The following is a 7,254-nucleotide window of genomic DNA, read 5'->3' as shown; positions in this document are numbered from 1 at the left end:
CGCTTAACGACTGAGCCACCCAGGCGCCCCGCCCATAAAGGTTTTAAGCTAAAATTTTAAGTTAGTCTGGTTGGTTCTTTTCTTTCTTTCTTTTTTTTAAAAGCTTGTATTTATTTATTTGACAGAGAGATACACAGCCAGAGAGAGGGAACACAAGCAGGGGGAGTGGGAGAGGGAGAAGCAGGCTTCCCACTGAGCAGGAAGCCCGATGCGGGGCTCGATCCCAGGACCCTGGGACCATGACCTGAGCCGAAGGCAGACGCTCAACGACTGAGCCACCCAGGGGCCCCTATTTTCAAGTAGTATCAGTTGCTTCTTTTCTACATCCCTTCTGTCACCTAACTGCTAGAAGCTTTGGGGGGAAAATATCTAATCCATTTAACTGTCTGAGGTGTCATGGCTTTTCCCTAGATTATTACACTTTTCCTTATATAGACTGTTGGTGGTTTTTAATGACATAGGTTCTCTTTTATAATTTGGCAGTAGGCTCTGATTTCTCTATGCTCATATAACCAGACGTCACATTTTGCCCTTTAAAACACATTTAGATTATTGGGGTAGAAGTATAAAATCCTTTCACTTGTCATTGAACTCCCTGGTTCTATCAGTCAAGATAGACAGCCTGACGTTTGCATGTGCCACCTGGGCCTTTTTGCTCAACTACGCTTTTCTTTGCTCTTTCACTCTTTTGACAAAACAACTGCTGTGATTTCTAGCATTTCTCTCTCCTAATCCAGTTTTTAAACTGTTTATTCCATTCTGATGTTCTGAATGCCATGTGTGCTGTTCTTTAGAGGGTTTCCCTTATCTACCAATCAGTTTTAATGATTTTGGTTCTTAATGTTACAGCAGGCTGATTGCCCCTACCCTCACATCATTGGGCTTTTGAATTGTCGCCCTTAGAAAAGAAGTAGAGAATATTCAAGGCAAAGAAAACTAACACAGACCATCAGGGAAAGAAGAGGAAACCATGAATGTAAATTCATAGTGAGAGGACAGACGGTAAAAAGGGAGTGAGGGAAAATTAAAATCTCTTGCAGTGGACCCTTGGTTATAAGCTTTCCTGCCATGTCTTTACTTCTAATGCATCCTTTGTGGGACAAGCCTGGAATGTGTTTCTGATTAAGAAATTTAAAAAACAACTTATGGGCAGTTTTCTGTGAGTAACTGCTAATTCTACTTTTTAATTTTCCCTTAACATCTGCATTTTTGTATTTGAATAATTGTTTTTATCATCACTTGACTTTTTAATCTTTCTCTAAAATTGTGACTTGTGATTAATTTCCGTGCTTTCTTTTCCCACAAGCATGTTGAATTTAATTATACTGAGATGACTCTTGTGACCTGCCTAAAGAGAAGCACCCTCCTTCATGTAATAACATTTCCATCTTTTAAGTTTTTAAAGCAGTCTTGTCTTATAAATCATAAAATGGATTTTAAAACACTACTCTAAAACCAATGCTTTTCAACCTTTGGCTTGGTAAAAATTACTATAAGGAGTGCACATCCTTCCATACGCTGAGCAGTGCCTGGCTGCTCAGTAAAGTCTTCCACATTAAATACTCTCGTTATACATGTGATTCTGATTAAAATGGGGATAGAACTGGATATATTTTTAGTGAATAGTGAAAGCATAACAATAACCAGTGAGATTCCTTATTGTTGATTCCTTTATCAAGGAACCCTTGAACTAAAAAAAAAAAAAAAAAAAAAACAACCCTAATTTAGTTGTTGACCGGCCTCACAAAGTTAGTCCTTGGTCCTGATAGCTTTCTATAGGAAGAGGCATGTGATCAGCTCCAGGGTACATAGGAGAAGCTAGGTCAGAACTAACCAGTCACTTAACCAGTCCCAGCTAGGGTTACTGTCTTCCGCCCGCCTGGCAGTCAGCACTTGGTGAACTGTGTGCTGTGTGTGCGCCCATTGCAGTCTCCTCTCACTGCAGCCTGGTTTAGCGTCCCCCTTTAGTAGGTGGAAGAGAGCTCCTGCAACTTGTCTCCAAAGGAGCCAGGGCCTCTGACAAAATAGAAAAGCGGTTAGCTGCTGTTGTAGTTCTAACTTTCGGATGGTTATGCCTGTTTATTAGAAGACACAGTTTCTACCTTCCGTGGTCAGATGCAGACGGGGGTCAGGCACTGTTAGCCAGGCTACAACACTTAGGCCTATGCAATGACATGTTGCCTTTCATTATTTTTGTTTTTAAGTAACGCTATACGTTTAGGAGTTCATTTGTTTACCTCTTTACAGGCTGAACATAACTTCCTTTTTTCAAAATTCCCTGTGTTGTGAACTGAGCTTGAGTGAAGTGAAATCTTTGAGGTAAGGCGATCCTAATGATAAAAATGGAAAGAAGGCCTGCGCAATTTGGGAGCCTTCAGAGATATAGTTTTAGAGTCACTGCCTAAATATTGAAATGCCACCATTTGTTGTTTGGAGGATGGGAAGCTAAATTGAGAACGGGAGCACCACATCTGCCTTGACTGCTAAGTATATCCATTTCTACTGCTCACCCATAATAGAATTTTTATGTGTGTGTTCATTAATCTTGGTTTTAGCATCAGTTTAAAGGAGGACGGAGAACGAAGAGACTTAGTTTACATTCCTCTGTCCTTCCCTTACGTGTTTGAGTGTTTGCTCCTAGTGGGCCCCACTTCTTTCTCATTATCATCACTCTGGTGGTTTTTGTTTCTCTAGAAAGGTTGAACAACAGAAGAGACCTTGTTTCCTAGTATTCTGTCAAAAGGCAGAATATTACTATTCCATTTTTATTTTTGCTTTTTAAATTTTCTGGTAAAATAAGATTCAGAGTAAAGTTTTGCCTCTCCCACCTAATGAAGGTCACTGAATCAGGAATTTTTAAAAAGTCCTTCACTCTGATGAGGAACCATTAGGGAGCACATTTGCTCTCAGCACACCATCAAGAAGTCGGGGTTGGTCCAGTGCAGGTAGTAGTTAGTATGTGAGGCCTTAAGTTTTTGGCGACCAGTTCTTCAGCCAGCTGGTCTCTGGCCTGCTTCTGACGGTCTGAACCATTCCTTATGCGACTATGCTGAGGTTAGTTTGGACCCAGCACTGTGCTCATTGCTGTCTTTGGCACATGGCAACTAAATTTAAACCAAGGCCAACAACCCAGTTTTCCTTTCCAAAAACATTTTCAGACCACATGAGGTGAGCTTTCTTTTTTTTTCCTTAGCAGTTTTCATTTTTGGTTTTGGGGGTTTTTTGTTGTTTTTTTTTTTGTTTTTTGCTTCAGGTAGTTTTAGGTTTTGGGGCCCCTCAGAACCTGATTCGCAGAAAGGAGTTTGGAGGATGTGAAACAAGTTTGTGTTTCTTCTGCTCTGTTAGCCACTGCTATCTTCATGGATCTGACACTCTATTTATCTGACAGTGCACTTAGTACTGCTTCGCCAGGGAAAATCACACAAACCCAGCCTGGCGCATCAGCACTTTCATTGTGTGCCGGGCTGAGCCTCCCTTCACATGCTCACATCCCCCTTTTAATCTAGTACTCCCCTTCCCCTCCCCAGTCCTGCCTGTTTCTGTGGCACTTACTGCTGGTTTCCCTGAGCTCCTCTTTCCACTTTGTGTTTTTTGTGGGGCCCAGGAAGCTAAAGCTGTGTGTATTTGTGGATCAGACAAGTGCAGCAAGTTAATATCATTGGCTTCTGAAGGGGAGAGTGAGGTGATGGCTGCGTTTAAGTTGGATTTCCTTCCAGAAATGATGGTGGATCATTGCTCTTTGAATTCCAGTCCTGTGTAAGTATTTTTGTTGTCTAATTTTTATCATAAGCAGAGGAACTGGGCTATTTTCTTTGTTATTTGATGAAACTGGTCCCTTTCCCTAAAAGAAGGAAGAAAAAATTGGGTGAGGAAGCCAAAGTCCACACTCTTATTATTTTCTATTGTAGTCTGATTCTGTCTCATCACTGCTGATTTCCTTGGGGCTATAACTAAGTTCTCTACAGAAGGGTGTATTTGATATATGAGCAGCAACATCAACTCAAGTGTGTTGGCTCTAATCCTTCAAGCTGTAGTGTTTTCCCATATGATAGATTCCAAGGTATTTTTTTTTTAACCTTAGCTTTACTGCTTTGCATTGGGTATGCAATTTCAAATAATCTTTTGGGAAGTTATATCAAATTCTTAGATCACAGAGGAGACTGGTTACTAGAGTGTATTTAGTAACGTATACAGAATGCTGTATTGGCATCTAAACTGTAACCCTGGGCTCTGATTTTTTCCTAGTCTAATTGAAAATGCAACACAATACATGATTTCAGGGATGTCAGATTGACCCCCCCCCCAAAAAAAGCAAAACTGGATCAATCTTGATTGGCAGTTTGCCCAAATTTTCAACATGGGAATGAGAAATCTAACCAGTGTGCAGTACTGTTCAGGAAGTGACGCTGCCATTGTACACAGCTAAATTGCTAACCTGGCCCTGAGCTGTAGCTTCAGGGAACCTGAATTCTGCACTTGGTAGAGAAGAACACATTTCTGACTCCTGATTTCACTTACTTTAACCAGGCTTCAAAGTATCTTGAAACCTCAAGCAGATGAGCCTTAGGTTATTCAAAGCCAAGAATATTAAATGGTAGAATAGTCCCTAGATAACAGGTGGTGGTAGTGTAAGGCCTTGAGATCAGGGCCTCCATTGGAAATCAGTTTACCCTTGGGATTATGTGGAACAGGTGTGGATAATAGCATATTCTAAACAGTTCTCTGTGGAATGGTTTGGGGGATCTCAAAGTTAGCTGGCTTGCTCCTTTGAAATGGATGCTCTGCCTTCTCTGTAGTATCCAAAAAGGTAATTTAGATGTGTCTTTTTATGCAAGTTCTTTACTGCTAAAATTTTATTTTAGCTGAAGATAACAGGTGAAATCACAATGAATGCCACCATAAAGACTTAATACATAATAGAAGTACTCCCATGTACTAGATATGTCTCCTTAGAAAGAGGACTTTGTGGCTCAAATTGTCTTTCATTGTAACAGTTTCTCTCCATGCTTTGCCACTGCCTTTATTCGGCCCTTAGATACAGCATTTTTCCTCAGCCTGATTTCTCATCTTTCACGAGGTTAGACTAGTTCAGTATCCCATGAAATCTGGATCACAGATCACTGCAGGAAAGTTACCTGGAATATAAAAATGCTGATCCCTGGACCCATGCCCATATAGTCTTATGCTTAGAATAGGACCCCAGAATCTGTATTTTAGCAGTGTCCCATGTGGTTTTCATGCACACTAAAGTTGGAGAGCTAATGGACTGAATGCAGCTCATTCTGTTAGAGGTGATGGGACACCATCGCATCATTTCTTCTCTAGTGCGTTTGCATTTGTTTAGTCCTCCATCCTACAAAAGCTTCAGGAAGTTAATTGGTCACAGGCTATTGCCCCTTTTACAGATGAGAAACCCAGTTGAGAGAGGCTATAGCTGACTTGCCTGAGGACAATTGGTATCAGCCTTGGACCTAAAATGAAGTTTAATGATATCCTCTTTTTATTTTTGCCCCCTAGACCAGCCTGCCTCAGGTACCCTCTCATTATTGCAAGTCCTCGGGCCCACTCCCATGGGTACTATATGCCAAAACACCACAGAGTTAGTAAGGAAGTTCTTGATGGTGTGTTTGCCACTTTTTTGTTGGATTCTCAGCTCTTCTTTTAACTCATTAGTAGGAGACTTGACATGCCTGGGAATATAATTGAGCAATGTATCTTTTTCAAAATTTCTTTACAACAAAGAAGAGAAGAAAGAATGGCTGGTGGAGGTGTGGAAGGGTCGGGGGACCTGAACTGTAGTTCCTATTATTTTTTTTTTTTTTAAGATTTTTATCTATTTATTGAGAGAGAATGATAGAGCATGAGAGGGGGGAGGGTCAGAGGGAGAAGCAGACTCCCTGCTGAGCAGGGAGCCTGATGCGGGACTCATCCTGGGACTCCAGGATCATGACCTGAGCGGAAGGCAGTAGCTTAACCCATTGAGCCACCCAGGCGCCCATTCCTATTCTTATTTTTAACAATGTCCTTGATTCTGCTCTGACCACTCTTCAGCTTCCCTGGTTCCTCTTACTTTGCTTATATCCTAGGAGCTGAGTGTTGTTCAGGAGTTGTAGCTCAGGCCCTTTTCTCTTGGCTTTCCCTTGGCTTAAGGGGGTACCAGTGTACTTCTCTGATTCTCAGATCTCTGTGTTTAATCACCCAATGTCCCCTGAACTTCCCATGCAAAAACACTTTCCCAGATTGTCTCTACTAGAACCCAAGAGTGATCAGTAACTTCTTCCCTTTTCCTCATCTTTTTCATCAAGGGATCTCCCAAGTTCTATGAGTCCTGTCCCCAAATTTTTCAGCATTGCCTGAGACTGGGCCCTAATCTTAGGAGCTAGTTTGTATGGAAATCTCCGTATTTTCCCATTTTATTTCATCCTCTGTATTATTGCCAGGTGTCTTTTATTTTTTATTTTATTTTTTTTCTTAAGATTTTTATTTATTTGACAGCACAAGCAGGGGGAGCAGCAGCTGGTAGAGGAAGAGGGAGAAGCAGGCTCCCCAATGAGCAGGGAGCCCGATGTGGGGCTCTATCCCAGGACCCTGGGATCATGACCCGAGCCTAAAGCAGATGTTTAACCAACTGAGCCACCCAGGCACCCCTGCCAGGTGTCTTTTAAAAGATAAATCTGATCACTTCCTTGTTTAAAAATCTTGGAATAAAGTCCACGCCTGTCAGTATCACATGAAAAGCTCTTCACTGGGTCTCTCCAACCTATCTGTTTATTCTCATTGATTTTCTAATGTTTTCTCTTTTTTTTCTAATCTTTTAAAATGTTTGTGTACTCTCCCCTAACTTTCTCAGGTCCTTTTCTCCCTTTCTAATGCTGTCTGTCTCGCTCTCCTCTGATCTCTTTTTTCTGAGTTCTTACCATGCCCTCATCATTCTATGCTATACAGCAGTGTTTCCAGCTCCTCTGTCCATTCACCTTAAACCCCTTCCCTCCTCCCCCAGATAAAAAAAACTATCTTAGTCACTTTCTTTCACAGAACTTGTATATATCTGTGAAAATATTTGCAGGGCATTATAGTTGTGTCCTTCCAGTTGTTCAGTGCCATTGCCTTCAGGGCAGTGTTGCTCAGTCCCCTTCTATAGCCCCTAGAGTGTGTGGTATCGCACATAGTAGGAACTTGGGAAATACAGCTGAATCAATGATAAGCCCTGTGAGGTGTTTTTTTTTTTTTATAAAGGTAGTTACTAATTAAAGT

General features: G+C 41.4%; 1 long non-coding RNA gene across 1 annotated transcript; it reads left to right on the top strand.

The window, feature by feature from the left end:
* Positions 1-13: 13 nt before the first annotated feature.
* LOC145719747 (uncharacterized) lies at positions 14-6,255 on the top strand. The gene is made up of 2 exons (XR_014142581.1): positions 14-2,319; positions 3,605-6,255. It is a non-coding gene; the product is annotated as an uncharacterized LOC145719747 (long non-coding RNA).
* Positions 6,256-7,254: the final 999 nt, after the last annotated feature.

The sequence above is a fragment of the Leptonychotes weddellii genome, unplaced genomic scaffold, assembly GCF_054177405.1.
Source record: "Leptonychotes weddellii isolate Sample4059 unplaced genomic scaffold, ASM5417740v2 HiC_scaffold_6909, whole genome shotgun sequence".
In the NCBI taxonomy this organism is placed as follows: Eukaryota; Metazoa; Chordata; class Mammalia; order Carnivora; family Phocidae; genus Leptonychotes; species Leptonychotes weddellii.
Note: the sequence above shows the minus strand (reverse complement) of the source record. Positions and strands in the feature narration are given on the sequence as shown.